Here is an 18,922-nt window from a genome sequence, read left to right on the forward strand (position 1 = left end):
CTACACTCCCCACAAACATGGGGCTTGTCCCCTCTGTGTCTTCTGGAGTTTGTTGAGATTGGAACTCACACTGAAGCATCACCCACACCCCGCACACACCACCCCCCAACCCAGGCAGGGCTTCTCCCCTTTGTGTCCTCTGGCCTCTGAGAAATGACTTCTACCTGAATCTTCACCCACACTCCCTACAATCGTAGGGATCTCCCCCGTGTGTCCTGTGGTCTCTGAGACATGACTTCTACCTGAAGCTTCGCCCACACTCCCTGCAAACATAGGGTTTCTCCCCGCGGTGTGTCCTCTGCTGTGTGAAGACATCGGCCTTCTCACTGAAACTTTGCACACACTCCCCACAAACATGAGGCTTCTCCGCTGTCTATGTCTTCTGGAGTCTGATGAGACTGCAGCTCACACTGAAGCTTCACCCACACACACCAAAAACAGGGCGCTCGCCTGTATGTCCTCTGTTCTGTGAGAACTGCATTCCAACTGAAGCTTCACCCACACTCCCTGCAAACATAGCCTTTCTCCCCCTCTCTGTGTACTCTGTTGTGTGAGCACACCTGACTTCTGAGACTTCGCCCACACTCTCCACACACACGGGGCTTCTCCCCTGTTTTTCTTCTTTCTGATGAGACTAGACTTCACACTAAAGCTTCACCCACATCCCTCCACAAACAGGGCTTCTCCCCTATGTGTCTTCTGGTCTTTAATGAGAACGCACTTCTAGCCAAAGCTTCACCCACATTCCTTGCAAACATACCATTTCTCCCCATGTGTGTGCTCCTGTGTGATGACACCTGACTTCTTACTGAAACTTTCCCCACATTCCCCACAAACATGGGGTTTCTGCCCTGTGTGTGTCTTCTGTAGTCTGATGAGATTGGACCTCACACTGAAGTTTCACCCACAAGCCCCAGAAACAGGGTTTCTGTCCTGTGTGTCCTCTCGTCTCTGAGAACTGAATTCGAAGTCAAGCTTCACCCACAGTTCCTACAAACGTAGGGCTTCTTCCCTGTGTGTCCCCTGGTCTCTCAGACCTGATTTCTACCTGAAGTTTCACCCACACTTCCTGCAAACCCAGGGTCTTCCCCGGTGTGTGTACTCCGGTGTATGATGACACCTGACTTCTACCTGTAGCTTCACGCACACGCCCTGCAAACATACAATTTCTGCCCGGTGTGAGTGCTCCTGTGTGATGACACCTGACTTCTTACTGAAACTTTGCTCAAACTCCCCACAAACATGGGGCGTCTCCCCTGTGTGTGTCTTCTGGAGACTGATGAGATTGGACCTCACACTGAAGCTTAACCAACAAGCCCCAGAAACAGGGCTTCTGCCCTGTGTGTCCTCTCGTCGCTGAGACCTGACTTCGAACTGAAGCTTCACCCAGACTCCCTGCAAACCCAGGGTTCTCACCCGGTGGGTGTACTCTGGTGTATGATGACACCTGACTTCTACTTGACGCTTCAGCCACACTCCCTCCAAACATACGATTTCTCCCCGGTGTGTGTGCTCCTGTGTGATGACCCCTGACTTCTTACTGAAACTTTGCTAACACCCCCCACAAACATGGGGCTTGTCCCCTCTGTGTCTTCTGGAGTCTGAGGAGATTGGAACTCACACTGAAGCGTCACCCACACCCGACACCCCCCCTCCCCCAACCCAGGCAGGGCTTCTCCCCTTTGTGTCCTCTGGACTCTCAGAAATGACTTCTACCTGAATCTTCACCCACACTCCCTACAACCGTAGGGCTCTTCCCCGTGTGTCCTGTGGTCTCTGAAACGTGACTTCTGCCCGAGCTTCGCCCACACTCCCTGCAAACGTACGATTTCTCCCCGCTGTGTGTGGTCCTCTGTGATGACACCTGACTTCTTACTGAGACTTCGCCCACACTCTCCACACACACGGGGCTTCTCCCCTGTGTGTCTTCTTTCTGATGAGACTAGACCTCACACTGAAGCTTCACCCACATCCCTCCACAAACAGGGCTTCTCCCCTCTGTGTCCTCTGGTCTTTAATGAGGACGCACTTCTAGCCAAAGCTTCACCCACACTCCTTGCAAACATACGATTTCTCCCCATGTGTGAGCTCCTGTGTGATGACACCTGACTTCTTACTGAAACTTTCCCCACATTCCCCACAAACATGGGGTTTCTGCCCTTTGTGTGTCTTCTGCAGTCTGATGAGATTGGACCTCACACTGAAGCTTCACCCAGAAGCCCCGGAAACAGGGCTTCTCCCTTTGTGTCCTCCCGTCTCTGTGAACTGAGTTCGAGCTCAAGCTTCACCCACAGTCCCTAGAAAAGTAGTGCATCTTCCCTGTGTGTCCCCTGGTCTCTCAGACCTGACTTCTACCTGAAGCTTCACCCACACTCCCTGCAAACACAGGGTTCTCCCGCTGTGTGTGCTCGGGTGTATGACGACACCTGACTTCTACCTGACGCTTCACCCACACTCCCTGCAAACGTACGATTTCTCCCCAGTGGTGTGCTCCTGTGTGATGACACCTGACTTCTTACTGAAACTTTGCTCACAGTCCCCACAAACATGGGGCTTCTCCCCTGTGTGTGTCTTCTGGAGACTGATGAGATTGGACCTCACACGGAAGCTTCACCCACAACCCCCACAAACAGAGATTCTCCCCTGTGTGTCCTCTTGTCTCTGAGAACTGACTTCGATCTGAAGCTTCACCCACACTCCCTGCAAACATAGCGTTTCCCCTCTCTGTGTGTACTCTAGTGTGTGAGGACACCTGACTTCTGACTGCGACTTCGCCCACACTCTTCACAAACATAGGGCTTTTCTCCTAAGTCTGTCCTTTGTTATTGGATGAGATGGAACTTCTGACTGAAACTTTGCCCACTCTCTCCACAAACAAAGGCCTTCTCCCCTGTGTGTGTCTTGTGTTGTCTGATGAGATAGGACTTCTCACTGAAAGTTTGCCCCCACTCCCCACAAACATGGGGCTTCTCCCGTGGGTGTCTTCTGGAGTCTAATGAGACTGGACCTCACACTGAAGCTTCACCCAGACCACTCACATACAGGCTTCGCCCCTGTGTGTCCTCTGGTCTCTAATGAGAATTGACTTCTAACTGAAGCTTCACCCACACTCCCTACAAACAGAGGGTTTCTCCCTGGTGTGTGTCCTCTGCTGTGTGAGGAGACCTGGCTTCTGACTGACTTCGCCCACTCTCTCCACAAATGTAGGGATTCTCCCTTGTGTGTGGTTTCCCTGATCAGAGGGGAATTCTGACTGGAACTTTGCCCACACTCCCCACAAACATGGGGCTGCTCCCCTGTGTGTGTCTTCTGGAGTCTGATGAGATTGGACCTCAGACTGAAGCTTCACCCACACCCTCCACAAACAGGCCTTCTCCCCTGACTGTCGCTAGTCTCTAATGAGAACTGACTTCTAACTGAAGCTTCACCCACAGTCCCTGCAAATGTAGGGTTTCTCCCCTCTGTGTGTACTCTGGTGTGTGAGGACACCTGACTTCTGAGACTTGGCCCACACTCTCCACAAACATAGGGCTTCTTCCCTGTGTGTGTCGTCTGTTGTGTGATGAGATGGAACTGCTGACTGAAAGTCTGCCTACACTCCCCACAAACATGGGGCTTGTCCCCTCTGTGTCTTCTGGAGTTTGTTGAGATTGGAACTCACACTGAAGCGTCACCCACACCCCACACCCCCACCCCAACCCAGGCACGGCTTCTCCCCTTTGTGTCCTCTGGCCTGTGAGAAATGATTTCTACCTGAATCTTCACCCACACTCCCTACAATCGTAGAGCTCTCCCCCGTGTGTCCTGTAGTCCCTGAGACCTGACTTCTACCTGAAGCTTCACCCACACTCCCTGCAAACATAGGGTTTCTCCCCGGGGTGTGTCCTCTGCTGTGTGAAGACACCTGCCTTCTCACTGAAATTTTGCACACACTCCCCACAAACATGGGGCTTCTCCCCTGTCTGTGTCGCCTGGTGTCTGATGAGACTGCAGCTCACACTGAAGCTTCACCCACACACACCAAAAACAGGGCGCTCGCCTGTGTGTCCTCTCTTCTGTGAGAACTGCATTCCAACTGAAGCTTCACCCACACTCCCTGCAAACATAGCCTTTCTCCCCCTCTCTGTGTACTCTGTTGTGTGAGAACACCTGACTTCTGAGACTTCGCCCACACTCTCCACACACACGGGGCTTCTCCCCTGTGTGTCTTCTTTCTGAGACTAGACCTCACACGGAAGCCTCACCCACATCCCTCCACAAACAGGGCTTCTCCCCTCTGTGTCCTCTGGTCTTTAATGAGAACGCACTTCTAGCCAAAGCTTCACCCATACTCCTTGCAAACATACGATTTCTCCCCATGTGTGTGCCCCTGTGTGATGACACCTGACTTCTTACTGAAACTTTCCCCACATTCCCCACAAACATGGGGTTTCTGCCGTGTGTGTGTCTTCTGGAGTCTGATGAGATTGGACCTCACAATGAAGATTCACCCACAAGCCCCAGAAACAGGGCTTCTGCCCTGTGTGTCCTCTCGTCGCTGAGACCTGACTTCGAACTGAAGCTTCACCCACACTCCCTGCAAACATAGCGTTTCCCCTCTCTCTGTGTACTCTAGTGTGTGAGGACACCTGACTTCTGACTGCTACCTCGCCCACACTCTTCACAAACATAGGGCTTTTCCCCTAAGTCTGTCCTTTGTTATTTAATGAGATGGAACTTCTGCCTGAAACTTTGCCCACTCTCTCCACAAACATCGGCCTTCTCCCCTGTGTGTGTCTTGTGTTGTCTGATGAGATAGGACTTCTCCTGAAAGTGTGCCCACTCCCCACAAACCTGGGGCTTCTCCCGTGGGTGTCTTCACGAGTCTGAGGCTGGACCTCTTATGAAGCTTCACCCAGACCACTCACAAACAGGGCTTCGCCCCTGTGTGTCCTCTGGTCTCTAATGTGAATTGACTTCTAACTGAAGCTTCACCCACACTCCCTACAGACGGTTTCTCCCTGGTGTGTGTCCTCTGCTGTGTGAGGACACCTGGCTTCTGACTGAAACTTCGCCCACTCTCTCTACAAATGTAGGGCTTCTCCCTTGTGTGTGGCTTCCCTGATCAGAGGGGAATTCTGACAGAAACTTTGCCCACACTCCCCACAAACATGGGGCTGCTCCCGTGTGTGTGTCTTCTGGAGTCTGATAAGATTGGACCTCACACTGACGCTTCACCCACACCCTCCACAAACAGGCCTTTTCCCCTGACTGTCGCTCGTCTCTAATGAGAACTGACTTCTAACTGAAGCTTCGCCCACAGTGCCTGCAAACACAGGGTTCTCCCCGGTGGGTGTACTCTGGTCTGTGATGACACCTGACTTCTACCTGAAGCTTCACCGACACTCCTTGCAAACATAGGGTTTCTCCCCGGGGTGTGTCCTCTGCAGTGTGAAGACACCTGCCTTCTCACTGAAACTTTGCACACACTCCCCACAAACATGGGGCTTCTCCCCCGTCTGTGTCTTTTGGAGTCTGATGAGAATGCAGCTCACACTGAAGCTCACCTACACACACCAAAAAACAGGGCGCTCGCCTGTGTGTCCTCTGTTCTGTGAGAACTGCATTCCAACTGAAGCTTCACCCACACTCCCTGCAAACATAGTCTTTCTCCCCCTCTCTGGTACTCTGTTGTGTGAGCACACCTGACTTCTGAGACTTCGCCCACACTCTCCACACACACGGGGCTTTTCCCCTGTGTGTCTTCTTTCTGATGAGACTAGACCTCACACTGAGGCTTCACCCACATCCCTCCACAAACAGGGCTTTTCCCCTCTGTGTCCTCTGGTCTTTTATGAGACTGCCCTTCTAGCCCAAGCTTCACCCACACTCCTTGCAAACATATGATTTCTCCCCATGTGTGTGCTCCTGTGTGATGACACCTGACTTCTTACTGAAACTTTCCCCACATTCCCCACAAACATGGCGTTTCTGTCCTGTGTGTGTCTTCCAGTCTGTTGAAATTGGACATCACACTGAAGCTTCACCCAAAAGCCCCACAAACAGGGCTTCTGCCCTGTGTGTCCTCTCGTCTCTGAGAACTTACTTCGAACTGAAGCTTCACCCACACTCCCTGCAAACGTAGGGTTTCTCCCCTGTTTCTCCTCTCGTTTCTGAGACCTGACTTCTACCTGAAGCATCACCCACACTCCCTGCAAACATAGGGTTTCTCCCCGGGGTGTGTCCTCTGCTGTGTGAAGACACCTGCCTTCTGATTGAAATTTTGCACACTCCCCACAAACATAGGGCTTCTCCCCTGTGTGTGTCTTCTGGAGTCTGATGAGACTGCAGCTCACACTGAAGCTTCACCCACACACACCAAAAACAGGGCTTTCCCCTGTGTGTCCTCTCGTCTGTCAGAACTGATTTCCAACTGAAGCTTCACCCACACTCCCTGCAAACATAGCATTTCTCCCCTCTGCCTACCCTGTTGTGTGAGCACACCTGACTTCTGAGACTTCGCCCACACTCTCCACACACACGGGCTTCTCCCCTGAGTGTTCTTTCTGATGCGACTAAACCTCACCCTGAAGCTTCATCCACATCTGTCCACAAACAGGGCTTCTCCCCTCTGTGTCCTCTGGTCTTTAATGAGAACCGGACTCTAGCCAAAGCTTCACCCACCCTCTTTGCAAACATACGATTTTTCCCCATGTGTGTGCTCCTGTGTGATGACACCTGACTTCTTACTGAAACTTTCCCCACATTCCCCACAAACATCGGGTTTCTGCCCTGTGTGTGTCTTCTGGAGTCTGATGAGATTGGACCTCACACTGAAGCTTCACCCACAAGCCCCAGAAACAGGGCTTCTCCTGTGTGTCCTCACGTCCCTGAGACCTTACTTCGAACTGAAGCTTCACCGACACTCCCTGCAAACATAGGGTTTCTCCCCTGGGTGTACTCTAGTGTGTGAGAACTCCTAACTTCTGAGATTTTGCCCACACTCTCCACAAACATAGGGCTTCTCTGTGTGTGTCGTCTCTTGTTTGATGAGATGGAACTTCTGACTGAACCTTTGCCTACACTCCCCAGAAACATGGGGCTTGTCCCGTGTGTCTTCTGGAGTCTGATGAGATTGGAACTCACACTGAACCGTCACCCACACCCCCCACAGACAGGGCTTCTCCCCTGTTTCCTCTGGCCTCTGAGAACTGAATTCTAACTGAATCTTCACCCACACTCCCTACAAACGTAGGGCTTCTCCCCTGTGTGTCCTCTCGTCTGTGAAACCTGATTTATACCTTAAATTTCACTCACACTCCCTGCAAACACAGGGTTCTCCCTCGTGTGTGTACTCTGGTCTGTGATGACACCTGACTTCTACCTGAAGCTTCACCCACATTTCTTCAAACATAGGGTTTCTCCCCGGTGTGTCCCCTCTGGTGTATGAAGATACCTGCCTTCTGACTGAAACGTTACCCACACTCCCCACAAACATGAGGCTTCTCCCATGTGTCTGTCTTCTGGAGTCTGATGATATTGGATCTCACACTGAAGCTTCACCCACACCCACAGGGCTTTCCCCTATGTCCTCTGGTCTGTGAGAACTGACTTCCAACTGAAGCTTCCCCCACACCCTCTCTGTGTGTACTCTACTGTGTGAGGACACCTGACTTCTGAGTCTTCGCCCACACTCTCCACAAACACGGGGCTTCTTCCCTGTATGTGTCTTCTGCAGTCTGATGAGATTGGACCTCACACTGAAGCTTCACCCTCGCACCCCACAAACAGGGCTTCTCCCCTGTGTGTCCCCTGGTCTCTAATGAGAACTGACTTCTAACTGATGCTTCACCCACACTCCCTGCAAACATATGCTTTCGACCCGGTGTATGTCCCCTGCTGCGTGACGACACCCGACTTCTCACTGAAACTTCGCACCACTCTCCTCAAACATAGGACTTCTCCCCTGTGTGTGTCTTCTGTTTTCTGATCAGATGCGCTTCTGACTGACTTTTGCCCACACTCCCCACAGACATAGGGCTCCTCCCCTGTGTGTGTCTTCTGTTGTCTGATGAGATGGGACTTCTGACTGACGCTTTGTCCACATTTTCTACATACATAGGGCTTCTCCCATGTGTGAGTCCTCTGGTTGTGATGAGACTTTACCTATCCTTGGAGACTTACCCTCACTCTCCATACTTGAGTCTTATAATTCCTGATACCCCTGCCCCCATAAGTAATTTGCCTGTTTCTTCTGCATTCAGTTTCTGGCTTGTGCTGGGCTCTTATGTCGTTCTCTCATGCACCTCAGAACCCCCCATTTGTCTTTTGGGTGAGTAGGAAGAGGCCATTGAAATCCTCTTCGGCCTTATGCAAAATGTGCGGCCTTTCATCGAAGGATGGGGACTTTTCTTGCCCTCTCGTTGCTCCAGTTTTTCACTCAGGCTGTGTGGATCAGAATATCACAGCTGCTGATGTTGACTGACCGGGCAGGGATCCTCTGGTTGGAGGTGGTCTCTTGCAGATGGTCTCAGGAGGATCTGAGAGGAATTTTTGACTTGAGAAGTCCAGAGAGTCGGATACACAGGGTAGATCTTAGGCTTTGGTTCTGGTGAAAGAGGAAGCTTTTAGTCAGGTAGCTGGTTTGCCATGGTACGGCCTGCCCCACTGATCATCTTAGTGTTGACAGTGCACGATTTGTCTCCCATCAAGTGTGCCTTTACAGTCCTCTTTTCCATTCCATTCTTATTCTCTACAACTACAGAAATCCAGGAAGCCTGTGTTAATGGCCTTTTCTACATATTACCCAGACTAGGGACCTTGCAGTAGCATCAGAGGCAGTGTCTCTGATAGAGGTGGATCTGCAAGGACCTTTCCCTGTGTGTATCTGAAAAGTGATGTCACAGTGGCCACAGGTATTTTACCCTACTGAGAGATAAGACTCTTGGTGACTTAGGTGGAATCTCCCTGAAGGGCTCCCTGTGAGGGGAAAGAGTCTGTTAAGTTAGGAGTGCCTGGCCTGGAGCTCACTGCACATGGGAGGCAGCACAGGGGGTGATTAGAGCAGGTTTGAGTAAAACTGAATTTGAGACTCCTTGTTCAAAGAGTAGTCTTTGTGTTGATCTCTGCAGGAAGTGGGTTTCAGACTGGATGAAACCAAGAGGCCCAGGTCCCACTGACTACAGGTCTCTGGCTCCTGCTACCCCAACTGTTTCATAAATTGCTCCTCTGTCTTCTGTAAATCATAAAATAAAGATGTGTCCTTTCTCAAGCCTCACCAGTACTCACTCCTCATTTATTTCACTCAGTTTTAGTCCATTTAACATGCACTAGGAAGCCCTGGTTTAAAATACATCTCCCATCAGACTCCTCACACCCTCACTCCCATGCATCTTCAGTCAGCCCACTCTTCCCTCATGTCTCGCAAGGAACTGACCTCTGAGGGTACTCCCTGCTGCTGTCTCTTCCCAAAAATGAGCTGCAGCATTGTCTTAGCACAGAAACCATGGCACTTGCAGCTGAAAGCTGCACGGTTGCTCTATGTCTCCAGGAAGACCCCTGGGGGCCTGCACATGGACATGGATGCTGAGGCTTTGGTGTTCCATCCAGCCTCCTTCCTCTCTCTCTGTGCTTGCTCCTGCTATCACTGGCATGACTTCTCTTCCCGGCCCTGTGGGTGCAGCACTGGTTGCTCCGCTGCCGGGAATCCTTACCCAGAAGTGTCATCGCTGCAGAGACCCTGCCCCACCATCCTCCACCACACCCCACCCTCTGCTCATACTGACCCAAGGCACTTTTCCTGCACTGGTCTTCCTCAGAGCACCAGCCCCTGTCTGGTATGAAGCCAATGCTGCCCCAAGGGAGTGGTTCTGTCTGTTTCAGTGTGTGGAGCCCTGTCTGGCACAGAGTATGAACTCACTTGACAACAAACTGAAACAGTAACTGAATGCAAATCACTCTATGCATGTCACTCAGATATGTGTAGGAAATGAGGAAGAAACAGGTAAAGGTGAGAGGGCTGGTATGTGCTAGAAAACTTTTCACTTACACGCCTTTCAGCAGAAAGTGTATTACACATTTTTTGCATGAAATATTGAACATTAGAACATTTTTAATATAAACATTTTCCTAACAGTCATATGAAATAAAGCAAATTCTGAGGCATTTTAGTTGCAACTTGACTGACTCTAGACTGGATTGTACTCTGCTTCAGAATTGGACCAAGGAGGACCCCCAGGACATGACGGAGGCACTGGAAGAGGGGTGGCACTCACCTTTCCCAGCCACGAGCTCGCTCTTTTCCCTGCTGTCCCGCTTGACGCCAAGTTCCTTGCCACACTCGTCTGCATATCAGACCTGAAGTTCACAGCCCGGCTGACCACCTGGCAGATTTGGTAGAAGATCTGCCATACTGCAAGGCCATCAGGTTCTGCTCCTCGTCGTCCCAGACACAGTTCACATACCTGGGGTATAGGCCAGGAAGGGGAAAGAAACCACAGGAGACGAGTCCCCTCCACTGTCAGACCATGCCCAGCTCCTTGCCTTCAGGCTCTGAGGCCACCATGGCTCCCACCACCCCTCATAGGGGCCTTCTGTTCACACCTTCGACCAGGCCATGTGAATTCCCATTTCCAGATCCTGTTTCTGACCCTCTTCCTGGTTGGAATGCTTTTCTCTCCTTACCTAATTAGCCATTGTCCAGGGCCCAGTTCCAGACTTGTCTCCACCTGGACTGTCCGTAAGACTGGTGATCTCCAGCTCCTCTATACTCTAAACTAAGTTCTCTTTCATTCCACAGGACTTGGTGCTCCTAAGCTAGCATGCACCACTCAGCACTCTGCCCAGCCTGCCTTCTTTCCCGAGGCTTTTCTCACATCTCCCCACATGCATCCACGGTCCTATTCACTTGCCCACCCCCTCCCATGGACACTTGGAGAGTGCTCTGACGTAGTTTGAGACACACAACAGTAAGAGTTTGTTCACTTTCTGCCTGCCCTGATGAAAGGAGAGGCCCTCAGAAAATGGCCATGCTCATGGCCATCTTGCCCTCCGCTATTGCTTCCCAGGCCTCAGGGCCCACTTCTCACTGGAACAGAGCCTGGAGAGGTTGTTGCCCACATGGACTCAACATCTCCCATGTTAGATTACCCTGGTGCTCTGGAGTTATTAAAAAATATAAAAATTAAGGTTACTACCCCTAAAACCGATTGGTTGCAGTCTGTCTGCAGTATGTTCTCCAAAAGGACATGAGTTGTGTGATCTGCTTCAGTAATGAAGTTCACTGCCTAAACTGGGACACAAGAGTGCTTGGTCAGTGTCAATTAAGTGAGTTAAAGTATCCCTGGTGAATCTAAACTCCTCAAGTTGTTTTCAAGTACCTCAGTTTTGTTGAGAATATAGACATATTTTGAGAGCGCAAGCTATATTTTTCTTTCTAATGTCTTTTGAAATTAAAGAGCATGATATGGAGGGAAAAGAGGAAAGAAGATGTGAAAGCTAGTGAGGGAGATGGGTTGAGAAGGAAAGGGGTGTGGGCTTGAGGGAGGAACGTCGTCTACAAACTGCAGACTCACTGCACTCACCTCATCCAGTTGACCAAAGGTGTGTCCTTTCCATCCACATACTCATAGTGGTTTCTCCCTTTGGTAAGCTGAGTGTCAGAAAAGAAATACAAGCTTTCTTCTCTCTTTGATTTTTTTTTGGCAGCAAATAATAGAAGAGGTATTTCCCTCTGCTGTCACTGATGCTCTTCAGCCTGCATGGATTCAACTGTCAGTCGACCCATATGGTAAGCTCTTTAATCATCATTTCAAGTCTGAGTCTACTGAGATTGAAGTCAAGGGCTCCACAAGTGAGGAGTCACTTCTGTATTCCTGTACAACTGTCTCCCACCTCTCCTCTGATCTTTAGATAGAAGCCCTCTGTGCCTATACACTGATAAGACATCCTATTTGCCTGTACCGCTGTCTCCCACCTTCTTCTGATCTTTAAATAGAAGTCCTGTGTTCATGACCAGTGCACACAGTACACAGGGCTGACTGTGTCATTGATGACCGTGTCATCATCATGTGCACCCTTGCATGTAGATATGAAGTACCCCCACTACCACACACAAGCGATTAGAGGCCAGAGGACAGGGAAGCAGGGTTATTTCTCACCAGCCAAGGAGCATCCACCGTTAGTGGCCTCTTCATCGTCTGGCCCTCTTAGGGGTCAAAGTGCAGGCCCAAAGACAGATCAGATGCTTCGCTCCATGCTCCAAGCCCAGCCGCAGGGATGCCTGATGGTCTGATACTTAACCCAGGGGGCACAGTGAGGGCTGAGCATTTGGCGTGCACATTTTCCACTGCAGAGTCCTTTACAAAGGTCGGGGGCCTGTGGGCAGCACAGCTGTCAATCAAGAAGTTCTGACACTCCTCACAATCTGGAGAAGAGAGCAACAGGGATGAGGGGAGGTATAGTTATGCTGCTGGCTGTAAAGACCTACAGAAAGAACTGGGACACTCATAGCATTTGGCCTCGATCCTGTACCCCAAGTCATAGAGGAAGGGTACGACTGGGGTACAAACGGTGAGGTGAGGCTACTGTACCAAGGCCTTATAACCCCTTCTCTGTGAATGGGCCAGCGGGGTCGTCATCCAGGGGCCCTCTGACCTCTTAGTACACATGGCCCTTTCTTTCTCATAGACTATACCTCTTCACTTCAGTCTCCTTTCTTCTGAGTTCTAAGATGGAGAACAGAAGTGAAGCAAGGCTGGTGGGGCCTGGAGAGTTAGCCCTTGTTTTATCAGAAAGTGTGAGATCTCCTACTTGTCCATCTACACACTTTGCCAAAACTTTTTTTTTTATATTTATTTTTCAAACTTTTACTTTCATATTTTTAAGTTTCAGTGTTACATTATTTACTTATTGGCCACGCTGCATGGCTTGTGGGATTTTAGCTCCCCAACCAAGAATGGAACCCACACCTCCTGCAGGGGAAGCATGGAGTCTTAACCACTTAACCATCAGGAAGCCCATCTCCCTTTTAACTATGGTTCAGGAGACTGACGTGCCACACTGAACACAGATGCCCAGTTCAGTGTTAGCTTCCTGTGCTTCCCATTTGTAGGTTTAACTTCCCAACCTTCTTCCATAGGAAATAGTTCACCGACACATTTACTCAGAAAATACATGTGAAGGGCACATGACACATAAGGCAATGAGCAGAGATCTGGGCATAAACACTAACAAAGCAGGGTCCCTATTATCACAGCTGGATTTATTGGACTACTTGTAGTGTCAGCAGTTTTGCATTTAATGGAATGCTTTCAAACACTGTATGAGTTATGTATTCTCACCTTCACTTCACAGATGTGCAACCAGGACCTCAGAAAATGTATAAGATTTTCCAAAGGCCACCTTAAACCAACACCTACCCAAAGTCCACACCACACATCCAGGCCATACTTATTAGCTTTTCTACAGGGATAAGAGGAACTAACTAGAGGAACTCCCCAGATTCTGTCTTGCCAAATGTTGTCTGGGGTGCTGTCCAGGGGTCCTTGATTCTCTGGGAGGGGGCACTGGTTTCTAAGCCTGCTTGGAGCCATTTGTATTCAGCAGTTTTGCTGCTCATAGCAATTTCTTCAAACTAGATACCTTAATCAATGGTCACCTGGACATTCCCTTCCACGTGAGTAAAAGACAACAAGCATTTCTTTAGTTCTTTAGGATATTATGAAGTGTTTCACATGCATAACTTGCAGTACAGTTCAGTCGCTTAGTCATGTCCAACTCTTTGTAACCGCATGAACTGCAGCACTCCACGCCTCCCTGGCGTCCATCACCATCTCCCGGAGTTTGCTCAAACTCATGTCCATCGAGTTGGTAATGCCATTCAGCCATATCATCCTCGGTCATCCCTCTTTCCTCCCAGCATCAGGGTCTTTTCCAATGAGTACTCTTCGCATGAGGTGCCCAAAGTCTTGGAGTTTCAGCTTCAGCAGCACTCCTTCCAATGAACACCCAGGACTGATCTCCTTTAGAATGGACTGATTGGATCTCCTTGCAATCCAAGGGACTCTCAAGGGTCTTCTCGAACACCACAGTTCAAAAGCATCAATTTTTCAGCACTCAGCTATCTTCACAACCAACTCTCACATCAATACATGACCCCAGGAAACACCATAACATTGGCTAGACGGACTTTTGTTGGCAAAGTAATGTCTCTGCTTTTTAATATGATATCTAGGTTGGTCATAACCTTCCCTCTAAGGAATAAGCATCTTTGAATTTCATAACTGCAATTACCATCTGCAGTGATTTTGCAGCCCCCCACCCCCGCCCCCCAAAAATAAACTCTGACACTGTTTCCACTGTTGCCCATAAATTTACCATGAAGTGATGGGACCAGATGCCCTGATCTTAGTTTTCAGAATGTTGAGCTTTAAGCCAACTGTTTCACTCTCCCCTTTCACCTTCATCAAGAGGCTTTTTAGTTCCTCTTCACTCTCTGCCATAAGGGTGGTGTCATCTGCATATCTGAGGTTATTGATATTTCACCTGGCAATCCTGATTCCAGTTTGTGCTTCTTCCAGCCCAGCGTTTCTCATGATGTACTCTGCATATGTTAAATAAGCAGGGTAACAACATACAGCCTTGACGTACTCCTTTTCCTATTTGGAACCAGTCTGTTTCTCCATGTCCAGTTCTCACTATTGCTTCCTTACATGCATATAAGTTTCCCAGGAGGCGTGTTAGGTGGTCTGGTATTCCCATCTCTTTCAGAATTTTCCACAGTTTACTGTGATCCATACAGTCGAAGGCTTTGGCACAATCACTAAAGCATAAATCATTTTTTTTTTTCCTAGAACTCTCTTGATGTTTCCACGATCCAGCGGATGTTGCCGATTTGATCTCTGGTTCCTCTGTCTTTTCGAAAACCTGCTTGAACATCTGGAAGTTCATGGTTCATGTATTGCTGAAGCCTGGCTTGGAGAATTTTGAGCATTACTTTACTAGCGTGTGAGATGAGTGCAATCGTGCGACAGTTTGAGCATTCTTTGGCATTGCTTTTCTTTTTTTTTTTTTTCCCACTTATTTTGATTAGTTGGAGGCTAATTACTTTACAATATTGTAGTGGGTTTTGTCATACATTGAAATGAAACAGCCATGGATTTACACGTATTCCCCATCCCGATCCCCCCTCCCACCTTCCTCTCTACTCAATCCCTCTGGGTCTTCCCAGTGCACCAGGCCCGAGCACTTGTCTCATGCATCCAACCTGGGCTGATGATCTGTTTCACCCTAGATAGTATACATGTTTCAATGCTGTTCTCTCAAAACATCCTACCCTTGCCTTCTCCCACAGAGTCCAAAAGTCTGTTCTGTACATCTATGTCTCATTTTCTGTTTTGCATATAGGGTTATCATTACCATCTTTCTAAATTCCATATATATGTGTTAGTATACTGTACTGGTCTTTATCTTTCTGGCTTACTTCACTCTGTATAATGGGCTTCAGTTTCATCCATCTCATTAGAACTAATTCAAATGAATTCTTTTTAATGGCTGAGTAATATTCCATGGTGTATATGTACCACGGCTTCCTTCCCATTCATCTGCTGATGGGGATCTAGGTTGCTTCCATGTCCTGGCTTTTATAAACAGTGCTGCGATGAACACTGGGGTGCACGTGTCTCTTTCAGATCTGGTTTCCTCGGTGTATATGCCCAGAAGTGGCATTGCTGGGTCATATGACAGTTTGTATGGAAATACAAAAAAACCTCGAATAGCCAAAGTAATCTTGAGAAAGAAGACTAGAACTGGAGCAATCAACCTGCTTGACTTCAGGCTCTACTACAAAGCCACAGTCATCAAGACAGTATGGTACTGGCACAAAGACAGAAATATAGATCAATGGAACAGAATAGAAAGCCCAGAGATAAATCCATGAGCCTATGGACACCTTATCTTCAACAAAGGAGGCAAGGATATACAATGGAAAAAAGACAACCTCTTTAACAAGTGGTGCTGGAAAAACTGGTCAACCACTTGTAAAGGAATGAAACTAGAACACTTTCTAACACCATACACAAAAATAAACACAAAATGGATTAAAGATCCAAATGTAAGACCAGAAACTATAAAACTCCTAGAGGAGAACACAGGCAGAACACTCTCCGACACAAATCACAGCAGGATCCTCTATGACCCACCTCGCAGAATACTGGAAATAAAAGCAAAAATAAACAAATGGGACCTAATGAAACTTAAAAAGCTTTTGCACAACAAAGGAAACTATAAGCAAGGTCAAAAGACAGCCCTCAGATTGTGAGAAAATAATAGCAAACGAAGCAACAGACAAAGGATTCATCTCAAAAATATATAAGCAACTCCTGCGGCTTTTTTATTCCAGAAAAATAAATGACCCAATCAAAAAATGGGCCAAAGAACTAAACAGACATTTCTCCAAAGAAGACATACAGATGACTAACAAACACATGAAAAGATGCTCAACATCACTCATTATCAGAGAAAATGGAAATCAAAACCACAATGAGGCACCATTACACGCCAGTCAGGATGGCTGCTATACTAAAGTCTACAAGCGATAAATGCTGGAGAGGGTGTGGAGAAAAGGGAACCCTCTTACACTGTTGGTGGGAATGCAAACTAGTTCAGTCGCTATGGAGAACAGTGTGGAGATTTCTTAAAAAACTGGAAATAGAAATATATATTATTTTCTTTGTTTCATTTAATTAATGTGTTTTAATTCCAGGTTACTTACTTTACAATTTTGTCGTTTTGTTTCTTGGGTGGTGGTGGTGTTGTTTTGCCATACATTGATATCAATCAGCCCTGGGTGTGTACGTGTGTCCCAACCCCCCCACCCCCCACCCCCCTGAACCCAATCGCACTTCCTCCCTCACCCCATTCCTCTGCACTTTCCCAGTAAACCAGCTTTGAATGCCCTGCTTCATGTAATGAATTTGCACTGGTCATCTATTCGACATATGGTAATAAACATGTTAAACTGCAGTTCCCTCATATTGTCCCACCTTCAGCTTCTCCCTCATAGTCCAAAAACAATTTTACATCTGTGTCCCTTTTGTTCTCTTGCATAAAGACTCATCCTTACCGCATTCCAAATTCCATATATACGTGCTAATATACTATATGGGCACTTCTGTTTCTGGTTTACTTCAATCTGTATAACAGGCTCCAATTTCATCCACCTCATTAGAACTGACTCAAATATGTTCTTTTTTATAGCTGAGTAACAATTCATTGTCTATATTTACTACAACTTTCTTATCCATTTGCAAACTGATGGACATCTAGAGTGCTTCCACTTCCTGAATATTGTAAACATTTTTCCACTGAACATTGGAGTACCTATCTCTCTTTCAATTCTGTTTTCCCTGGTGTGTATGCCCAGATGTGGGGTTGCTGGGTAATATGGTAGTCCTATTACAAGTGTTTTAAGGAATCTCCACACTGTTCTCCATAATGGCCAAAGTACCTTGCAGTCCTACCAACAGTGTAAGAGGATCCCTGTTTCTGCATACCTTCTACAGCATTTATTACTTACAGATTTTTTGATGGCAGCCATTCTGACCAGTGTTAAATGGCACCACATTGTGGCTTTGATTTGTATTTCTCTGTTCATGAATGATGTTGACCATCTTCTCATGTGTTTGTCAGCCATCTATATTTCTTCTTTGGGGAAATGTCTGTTTGGCCATTTTTTTTTTTTTTAATGGTCATTTATTTTTCTGGTGTTGGGCTGCATGAACTGCTTGCTCATGTTGGAGATTATTTGTCCGTTGCTTCATTTGTTATTGTTTTCTTTTATTCACAAGGGTGCCTTTTCACCTTCCTTATAGTTTCTCTTGTGAGGGAAAGCTTTTTAAGTTTCACAGAACAAGATAGTGGAGTAATAGGTGAACATGGAATGTATCTCTCTCCATGGATACGTCAGGAATAAACCTTCAGACACAGACATGCATGAAGAACACCAGCTGAGAATGGACAGGAAGAGCTGACCAGAGGACAACAAGATATAGAATCATGTAAATTTATCAAGATGAAGGAACTAGGAGGAAAACCAGGAGTGTTAGTAGGACATGACCTGCTCAAGGTGGATGGGGGAACTGAAGCAAGGGTCCAATCCCCACATCAGGGTAATTGTCTGAATCAGAGAGGAAACATTTAAGACTGCCACTGAAACAGCTGTACTGTGGCAGCCTAAACAGAATGAGAATCAGACAGTCCTTGCCACAGCCATACACACCCTGGACAACAAAATGGGTCCCCTGGACCCATGCCTGGGACCTGGAGTTTGGGGACTGTGAAGGAATCACAGGATGAGGGCCTATATTGACTGTGGAGAGACAAAGAGAGGGGATGTAAGGGAGGAGCCTGTGGTGGGAAATGCTTGTGTAGGAAAGCCTGGCAACCATGGAAGCAAGGCGAATACTGCTGAGTCACGTGTAGGGGGTGAAGGCATCACACTATAGATTCTCTCTCCCCAAACAGCAGCATTGGCAACTGAACAATAGAGAGGCTGGCACATCAAGAGCCTGACACACTAAACCACAGATAGGACCCCACCCAGGGTGTCCTTTTATGTGTCTGATGCACAGATCTACTGAATAGTATCCCAGGCAGAAGGTCCCTGTATGTGCCTAACCACATGGAGCAACAGAGAAGGAACCCAGACAAGGGAGCCCTCTACTTGCCTGAGTGGGCAGAATCCCAGAAAATGACTGGTCAAAGAGGCCGTCTGATCGCCAGCTACAAGAGGCTCAAAGAAAGACTTGATAGGGCCATAAATCCTGTGGTGGAAGCAGTCCGTGTCCCTGCAACACTTGGAACCACCAGAGTGTCCTCAAGCCAATCAGCTATGCCACCTTCATTCTCAATACTCACTAGGACAAAGCTGCCACGGGCAACACAT

The 18,922-nt window shown here is 48.1% G+C and overlaps 1 long non-coding RNA gene across 4 annotated transcripts in view; it reads right to left on the reverse strand.

The window, feature by feature from the left end:
- Nucleotides 1–4,275: 4,275 nt before the first annotated feature.
- Nucleotides 4,276–18,922, reverse strand: part of LOC133053650 (uncharacterized) — a 51,174-nt gene continuing 36,527 nt past the window's right edge. For 2 of the 4 annotated variants that reach the window (XR_009692298.1, XR_009692297.1), the window contains 4 exons: nt 12,138–12,403; nt 11,562–11,734; nt 10,254–10,442; nt 4,276–8,587 (listed from right to left, as the gene is read on the reverse strand). This is a non-coding gene — a long non-coding RNA (uncharacterized LOC133053650). The remainder of the gene's footprint in view (nt 8,588–10,253; nt 10,443–11,561; nt 11,735–12,137; nt 12,404–18,922) is intronic. The other 2 variants (XR_009692299.1, XR_009692300.1) reach the window with 2 other exon arrangements.

This window comes from Dama dama, chromosome Y, assembly GCF_033118175.1.
Source record: "Dama dama isolate Ldn47 chromosome Y, ASM3311817v1, whole genome shotgun sequence".
Lineage (NCBI taxonomy): Eukaryota > Metazoa > Chordata > Mammalia > Artiodactyla > Cervidae > Dama > Dama dama.